Here is a 9,953-nt window from a genome sequence, read left to right on the forward strand (position 1 = left end):
ACAGAATTGATATACAAATGAGCAAAAGTGTATATGTGCAAGGATGGGAGATACACACACGGACAGAGATACACACACATATTCTACACAGCTGGAATGGCTCTTCGCAGACTAATGTAATTAATAGCTTTTTATCCATGTAGAATTTGAAATGAAGATGTAAATTGTTCGTTTAACATAGCCATAGGACATGGAGTCTTCTGCTGTCAGAGTCAATTACAGACTCAGCATAGTCCCAGACTTTATGAAAACCTAATCAAGATGAGGTCTCTGTGTGTGTGTGTGTGTGTGTGAGAGAGAGTGTATGTGTGTGTGTGTGTGTCTGGACACAATGAAATGATGAGACATGGGGTGCAAGCTTGTACTCATGCATTTGTCAATGTGTGTGTAAGTGTGTGTGTCTATGGGGCCAGTGTCTTAGTGTAAGCAGAATGTTTTACACTGATTCTGGGCAGTTGCACTGATATAAAAATATCTACAAACCAAATCTTATCAACAAAGGAAGAAGCTGGTTCCATTTTTGCCTCTGTGCATGGTGGAGGAGGGCTGTACAGTAATCTTTCGAAAACGTTTTCACTTTTACTGCCACTTGAGCTGTTTTCTAGTCATGCCTCTTTAGTCTGGGTAGTGTAACATTTAACTAAATTGGCAGTATTTGTACAATGGTAAATTGTACAGACTGGTATCACCAAATGGCGTATGAATAAAACACAAATTTCTTAAGACATTTTAAGTGTAATCACTACACATTTTTTGCTTTCGTGTGTCATTTTGCACCAAATCATTTCTCCACTGGCTGCCCCCTTACCCCAGCCTCAATGGAGAGGGCATTCAAAACTAAACAACACTAAGTGATACTCACAAAGCTTAAATGCACATGTGGGATGAAAGTGATGTGCAATTTGTGCCATCTCATGATATCTACTCCACAATATGTCCATTGGATCAAGCCAAACACATGGCAAGAACATATATATTTATTTTTATTCAAAGGCAGATTTTTTCCTTCTTTTTTTAAACATACACAGTATAGATATACATAGTCAGTTCATGATATAATTAATGTTTAATTTTCATTAAAATTTACAAAAAGTAAGATTGCCATGTATTGACAGCACAGTAATACTGTACATGTGTGATACTATATTGTACGTTCTATACAGCACTGATTGTAACAATTACTCAAATAATTGACATGAACAACAGAAAATCCATTTGTAATTTGTAATTCTGAAGAAAAAAAGGTCAAAAATTACCACTTCCAACTCTTAAATGTGACATTTGATATTTTTCATTAAGCATAATTACAACATTTTGTGATTAGACAGTTTCAATAAATGGCTCTGATACACAGTGATACTGTCTTCACCTGCCTTTTTTTTTAAAGGTAGAACCCACCAGAAAACTGTATGAATACTTCCTCGTTCAGTTTCTCACCTGCTGATTATCACCTGAAGCTCATTTTTTGGCCACTTCCCTATTTACCACCGCAACAATGTTTATTACTCAGAAAGTTGAAAACGGTAGTGAAAAATCTTGTCCAACTTTCTAATGCAACTTGCCATAGCAATGTACAGATGACACAAATTCTGTTGACTGAACTCAAGTACCTAAATGAGCTCAGTGAAGTAAGCCATGCAGGCGGAGGTTTGCTTGTGTGGAAAGTCATTTATAAACGCCAAGGGTAGCCATTCATGCTCAATGATTTAGGACTTTCAAAACACATTTCTAGCTCATTTGAATAATAATGGTCATAAAAAACATTGCCTGAGGCGCAGCAAGCATACATCAACCAACAACAAATGCTTTCTGAAGTTGTCGAAAGGCCCACAAACATGAAAACAATTAGGACACACAACTTAATTTGCGAAGGGTATGTTTCTCTGTTACGCTATACTCATTTTAATGAGTTTGAAAGCAGTCTTGTCCTGTAGTTTGTGCTGCTGATTGATTAACTGTTGCATCCACACACTGTAGGCTTATAGTCAGACCTCTCGTATGTAGGCGTACACCTGCCTGTTTACACATGCACACACTCATACACACACACAAAAAAAACACATTTCCCCAGTTCCTTATGCCTGACTTAATCGAATCAAGTAGCTGCTGATAAGACATTCAAACACCCACATGCATGGACTCACACAAAGATGGATCAAACAAACCTATCCACTTCAAACAGATGACCTCATGATTGCCGTACATCAAAACTAGCATGCAATTAAGGCTGAGTAGTGTTCATCAGCCAAGCCTCGCTTTGTCCAGAGGCTTTTCATTGTCCTGCACACTTAGTAGAAAACATCAGCGTTGAGAATCAAAAGATGAGTGCAATTACATGTCACCACTCTGCTGTTTAAAAAAACAACCTTTAACTTCTGAACAAAATTAAATTTTATTTCTCTATACATTCTTACCATGCACTCGGCCCGAACCCGAACATATTAAACATGGGAAGCTGCATCAATGTAAACCACAACAAGAAAGCTATGCATATTGTCTAATGTAATATACAGGATCTGTATGTAACATGATTGACTGAAAAATCACATCCAAGTTTACATTTGAATACAGTTCACCATAACCAGATGAATTTGGTTCACCCAACCAGTTTACAGTAATAAGTAACTTTATACTTGACTTTTAGATGCTAGAAATATCCTGCATTCGTAAGGCTGCTATTTTATTATTATGGCAAATCACCCCAAGATATTCCTGCATGGTTTGTAAGTAAGTAAATAAGGTAAGTTTGAAAAACCAGTTGCAGACTAGACTTTATTTTCCCTTGAGAATGGCTAAGTGCTTTGTAGGTGAATACCGCAATAATCAAAATAAAATAACCAACTGAAAAATGAATTACCAACTGAATTTTTTTTTCTTGTTATTGTGAGAAAAGAATTGAGAAAATGATGAGCTTTTTTTATTTACGAAAAAAAGAGCTTGAGATACTCATGAGTTGGCTTTGAGAGCCAGGCTAACCACATAATCCTGATCAACATGTCTGAATAGCAGTGAATGAAGAGCAACCCTGAGCACATTTAGTATGCTAAGAAAAAAAACTTTCAAGGGGAATGCTTAATTCATTATTACAACATGCCAAATATGTCCACTTTCATTTGCGTTGCATGGAATAACAAGCAATGTATAATAATGAGAATAGGTTGAGTAGCAAGACAACATCTCATAATTGTGAGAATGATCTGGTTTCCACCTGAAAATATGGGAACTTGTTTGCCAGGTGGATGCTGCACTCCTCTGCCAGGTTTGAGCTTGAATCACAAAATGATTCTTCTCCTGTTCCAGAGCTTGTTGTACACAGTGGCCTCAATGACTGGCTTTTATTGTCAGTGTAAAAATGAGAATCACACATTGTCTGTCTCCACTGGAGACCATGTACACGCATCCAGACAATACATGCATCCGCACATGAAACAGCATGCTGAGACACACGTACACTACACTACACACAGAGGACCATACCGCAGCCTAGGTGGAAGTGACACAAACAAACACGCATGGCTCACTGACTAAAAAAGCTCCCAGCAAACAATGCAAAGTGAAAAGATATTAATATTTAAATAGATCATTTGCAAGATTGGTATAATTAGCGGTTCATATTCATGTATTCACTTCAGGGATATCACATTGAGACATGTCTACTTATTCAAATAAGATGCAACATGTCACAGGGTGCATATATGCAAATGCACATATGCCGCTAATTACACATTGCCTGTCACAAAGAGAGAGGGGCTTTCAGCAAAAATGTTCAAAGTTTTCTATGAACTGTTCAACCAGGCTGCTCAGGCTGCTCAGGTCTAATTAAAACATGCATGTCCCCAAGGCCTTATCAAAGCACTGTAGAAATATGTACATCTCAAATAGAGGAGAATTAGCTAAATAAAGGACCTCCCTGGTGCTTTTGTCCTGCTCATCCCAGGCTCTGTGCTAACAAACTTTATTTCTGATTGATACTGATAGTCCACCGCGGGGATTTGAGAATATTTTGACCTGAGGCGGGGGACTTTTATTCTGACATCTCCTCCCCTGGCACAATCCCAGATTTGATTCTGCACTTGACACCAGCTGTATTGAAGGCTGTTGTGATGGAGATTGTTATTTTAATGAGGTGGAAATGAGAGGTAAACCTTCTAGGAAGTGTTTTCTAATTAGCCAAATGATTTGGCCCATAGGGTTGGCTACTGACAAATTATACATTGTGTACCACACACGATTTATAACAGTATTTATTTTGAGTCATCAAAGGAAATAAAAAAGACATACGGAAAGTGCAGCACAAACTTTTGACTGGTTCTCACTAGGAATGTAAGTTCAGCCTGTTTTGATTTGCTGTGTAGAAGACACTGGGCAACTCATTTGATTAATTGAATTTGAGTGATCATTATCTGCCACCAGCTATTCCTTGTTTGAAACTGGACATATCCATCCCTGTGAACCAGTCGTAGTGACAGCTGCATTTAACATTCACTTTTTCCCTCACTCTGCGTGCTGTTCGACCAACAAACCACCAAGGTGTAAAAAGATTATTTCACAAGTTCTGCTTTGTAAGCTCTGTTACAGTTTATATTTCCAAAAGAGCGTTTTGGACCAAACACAAAAACACACGCTCATGGAATTCTCTAAAAATGGACAGGTGTAACAAATGCGCCTGCCAACAATAATTGTCGAACGGGACATTTGTGTCTCACTGTCCTGCTTCAAAACGTATACAAACATTCACGTTAACGCACATTTGCATTTGCACGTTGAAACACAATGGCTCCCACTGCGTAGCTGTCCAGTAGCCTGTCTATGTGAGGAAAATGTATGCAGCTCAAATCAAAGTGATGTTGCACACAGTAATCTTTCTCTATTAAGGATGTCACTTTTTGCAATCTTTTCGCAATTGCAGCCTAATATCCTTTACCACTCCACTGCTGGGATGGTGAGCCTCTGCGAGCGCACGTACACACATACACTGACTGTTTCATCACACACATCCACGGTGTGTAGGTATCCCGCTGAAGGAGTCAGTCATGTGTATCTTTCAGATAGGAGTTGAGAAAGCCCTTGATTAGGACAGGAACTCATGTGTGTAAAATTCACACTTTTTTTCTTCTTCTCTATACATAGTGAAGGTAGTGTGTGTCTCTGTGTGTGTGGGTGTGTCTGTGTGGAGCGCACACATCTGTAGAGATCATAATTAACTGACGTAAAGGTAAATAGTAATATAAAATTAATTACACGCTTACAGTGAATTCCTTTGTACCTTTTAAAGTGAGCTCAGTTCTAATTTCGGGGTAAAATAATTAGATCCGGAGCTGTTTTGGAAATGAAACGCCTTGCCTGTGCTATGAAAGGCAAATTATTTACACTTGGTTTGTTTCTGATGATAAAATTCAAAATGGATACCCAACAGTCTTGTGAACTGGAGATAAAAGTGGCTATTGTCTAATGCTACTGATCTTCCTGAGGTGCATTTAGATCTTTTTTTTTCTTTTCTTGATTAAACTTCATTTACTCAGAAATGCTCTGATTCACACTGATAGGTGCACACATTTCCTTCAGCATGCTAATGATGACCAGGATCCACCTCCACTGAAGCAAGTGACAAGTCTAACCTAAGGTAAAGCTGTTTTTTTTTAAATATTCATAGACATATTCTTAGACGTTATTTTGGTGTACACTGGTGCTTGGCGGTTATTTCTTTCTTTCTTTTTTCCCAACTTGATTCCTATTTGTCTTTTTAGTAACATCCTCCCTTTCCCAAAATGTCCCTTGAAAGCACCCAGAGAATATGTTTGTACTTGTTGCACACAGTTGTGAGCTTAGCTGGAGGGAGCGATGAAGATGGAAATGAGAAAAAAGTGAGGGTCACAAGTTATTCAAGACGCAGCATGTCTTGTGACTGCATTATGACAGTATATGGACGATTGGTGTGATGTCACCGGAGAAACTGCTATCTCGGCCTCTGTGATGGATTTCTGAGCTATTGCTGAATATGTCTGGTATTTGAAGATGATACTGAAGATGCAGTAGCTGATGATTTTAACTCATCTTTAACAAGACTACTCTACAGAGCACAGAGATTCCTTCAGCCACAGAAACCAGAGTATTAACAACAACAGGTCATTAGTGACTAGAAGCATTAAATCCAATTTGCCAATCACAGTGTTAAACTTTCCCAATGATGATCGCTGTATCACTAAAGCTAACAGTAGCATTTAGCTTAAAGCACTTTGCCTCAAAGTATCAAGTTCATAGTTGGAATCCCTGCATCAGCCAGTGTATCCAGCTGTCTATCCAAACTCTCATTCAGTTATGTCAAACTGAGACTATTGGGTCTGTTACTTAGTGCAGGTGATCCAATGGGGGTTGCCATTTGAACCCAATAAGAAAACATCTAATTTAAAGGAAAAACACAGCTGCCTGCCTCGTTGGAATGAAAAACCTGCAGACTTTCTGGCCTTCATGCCACATGGTTAAAAAACAACTATGGTGAAGACATTTTCAAAGAGAGGTTTCCAGCCATACTTAGCCGTGATTCCATGCTGCTTAGTGTACAAATAAGGGCAGTATTCATGTACTCTCATTACTGTTTGATATCACCTCTTATGGTGCAAAACATAGCCCACCTACATGCCACAATTTGCAATACATTTAGTGTTATTGACCAAGGTCCAAAGGCGCCCTACAATTTAAGATACCAAGCACAGATTTTTACTGCACTTCACTACAGGGTTCCTAATATCCTTTGGATTGAAGGTGCTTTAGTTTACGCTGCAAACCCGTGAAAACATTAGAGGGGTGAAAAGGTAAATATTTTCTCAATGCAGATGGAGTTATCTGAAATCATGGGCTCCAGCGTTCAGTCCTCTCTCCCTCCTTCTTCTCTCCTCCTCTCCTCCTTTTCTCTCTCGCCCCTACTTTCTCAGTTGTGTCCCTCGCCTCTGGCAAATGGGAGTCATTTGTTTGTGTGAACTTTCCATAACCTGCAGCGCGTGAGACACTTATCATTCAGAGTGGGGTTGCTTCATTTGGAGTTGTAATACCTCTTTTTCTTCTCTTCTCTTCTCTTCTCTTCTCTTCTCTTCTCTTCTCTTCTCTTCTCTTCTCTTCTCTTCTCTTCTCTTCTCTTCTCTTCTCTTCTCTTCAGTCTGTTCCTGCTGAGTCTCACCATGGTGCATCATAAATTAGTCTCCATCTTTCCTTTTTCTCTCACTCCTTCTCATGCTTCCTTCTCCCCCTTTCCCCCCTCTATACTACGGTCCTTTTTCTCTCTCACACTCCCTCCCCTCTCTCTCTCTCTCTCTCCATTCAGTCTCATTCGCTATGTAATCTCGGGGTACACAGGGCTGTTTTCATTACTGCACTACTCATCTTATCATCCACGCTGTCATCTCTTCTGTCCCCTGTCTTTTTTATATTCCTCTATTCTAACAAGTCTGCATCTCACAAGCCATCAGTGGTCCACCCCTTTTCATTTCCCTAATGTACCCTACCACATACACATGCACACACACACACACACACACACACACACACACACACACACACACACACACACACACACACACACACACACACACACCCTTCCCTGGCCTTAACCCCTAATTTCATTGCCCTAACCTGGTCCCCATCATCATGATGTAGAGCACACCCCAGCTCCCTGCAACTGTGTAAATCACCGTGTGTGCGTGTGGATATGTGTGTGTCTGTGGGTGCGCGTGCCGTTCATGCATATGTGTGTATATGTAGCCAGAACAGTGCAGCGTTTTTACAGTAAAACCGTGAGTGTATCTCTGGGCAATATGAACTAAACAAAACAGATGTGTCTAAACAGGAAGTGACAGAATTGAAAAGGAAGAAGGAAGGAGTGAGATAGAAATAAAGATGGAGACAGAACCAGGGGTGAGACTGAGAGAGACAGACAGGGAGAGGAAAAGAGTGATTTTTAAGGAGGGAAAGCTGTCATAGAAGGCCGAGGTGAGCCCTAACCCTCTTGCTTGCTTTAATCCCTCATTTATGTGAACTCAGCTTTGGAAATGAAGCTGTCACTGTATTTTCCTTCCCTTTACCCATGCTGTGGTATAATCAGAAACCACACATGCAACACGCACGCATGCACACACACACACACACAGTCGCAGAACGGAGACACAGAAAATCACTCAGGAGAGGTTTTAAATTCATTCCAGAGTTGGAGGCAGAGATTCATAGAGCCTCACCTTGTCTCCTAGAGGAGGAATCATTATATATGTTGGAGACAGAGGGGAATTATGGGTAAATGCACTGGTGAGGAATGATAGTCTGCAATCTCTGACTCTAATCTGGGATCGTTGACACATGCCATTCATTTTAGACTGTACTGATATTCCCCTGCATGGTGTAGAGCCTATAATGTGACTTTGCAATCTGCTCTGTCCATTTTCCAGATACAGATCTATGTAATGTATAACTAGATTTTTTTTTAAAGGAAATTCACTCTTGTTAGAATCATCTTGGTTGTTTAAATAACCTTCATGTAATATTTAATGGGCATTTTAACTTGTCAAGGCTAAGCGACATATTTTTTAAAAAACATGAATCATATGCCAATATGATTTTTACTTTTGTTGACAGGATTTGAAATAAAATGATTGAAATGCACTGTGTGCCGTCTTAAATCCTGCAATAGGTAAGTATGCTTAAGGCAACAAAATATATTTTTAATAAGATTTTTTTTCGTTACATTTAATTTTTACATTCATGTTATTATTTTGACCTAGAATGACAGAGGAAGGGCAAAGTACACTACGTAATAAAGGGCAGTTTGACTATTGTGAAATCACAGACCTGTACTGCCATCTAGTGGTTACAGGAGAAAGAGGCTGGACGGTTGGATGGGTGGATAGAGGGATGGATGGGTCCTTTATTTTGATGGAAAGATGAAGGAGAAGTGGATTTCTGCTATCCAGGTCCAATTTTTGGACAGCTTTAGTTTCAATAATGAGATATGCAAAATAAAAGTCAATCAGTGCCTTGACAACCCAGGATATAATGTATTAGTGCACTTAATGCATACAGTATGTCTGTCTTATCAGTAGCATATTTTCATTCAGCAGGTGTATTCAGTATGATTTTGATATTTTGATATTTTTTTTAGTCCTTATATTACTTTCAATTAATCAATCAACCAATTCCCAGATTACAATAAATATGTATGAAAATTCCACAAATACACTCATAATTATCAATACCAAGGGTCAGCCCAAGTAGGATCATATAGGAGATTACAGCAAAGTTAACAAGTGAAACTAGAAAAATAAATAAAAGACAAATCATATTCCTGTCCATCCTCTGCTCCTCCATCCTCCTCTAACTCTTCATCCCTCTATTTCTCTCCCTCGTCGTCCTCCTCAGGTGGAGCGAGCATCATACTGGTGTGTAATAGCATGCTGTCAGTGTGGGCTGTGGTGAGGTGTGGGGAGGAGAGTGGTGCGTCTCAGATGAGATATGTGACTGGCATGCTAACACACAGTTTTATCTGAGGAAAGAGAGAGAGAGAGGGCCCCCACATCTCCTCACTATAGGCCTTTGATTAAAACTCCCTGGGTACACACACATTCACACCCTTCCAAAAACACACATATACAAGTGTACACACGCGCACCTGCACCGATTATAAATAAATTGCAGGTATGAGCATGCACACACATACAGTGTACACACATGCACGCCACACATCCTCCCATTGTAGTGATGTTGTTTTGACCTAAGCCAGGTAGCTTGTCCATTATGGAGTTGATAGGAGGATTTGGCCATGTTGGTTCTAGACAGCATCATCTCCTCTGCCATAAATAACCTGAGTGTTTTCTCTGAGTCACACAACAATATACAGAGAATAGGAGCTGTCAGCTTTATCCTCTGGTCTCATCCACTGCACACAAACACTCACACACATACATAAAGCCCGA

The sequence above is a fragment of the Trachurus japonicus genome, chromosome 20 (assembly GCF_045865225.1).
Source record: "Trachurus japonicus isolate A0001 chromosome 20, Traja_1.0".
In the NCBI taxonomy this organism is placed as follows: domain Eukaryota; kingdom Metazoa; phylum Chordata; class Actinopteri; order Carangiformes; family Carangidae; genus Trachurus; species Trachurus japonicus.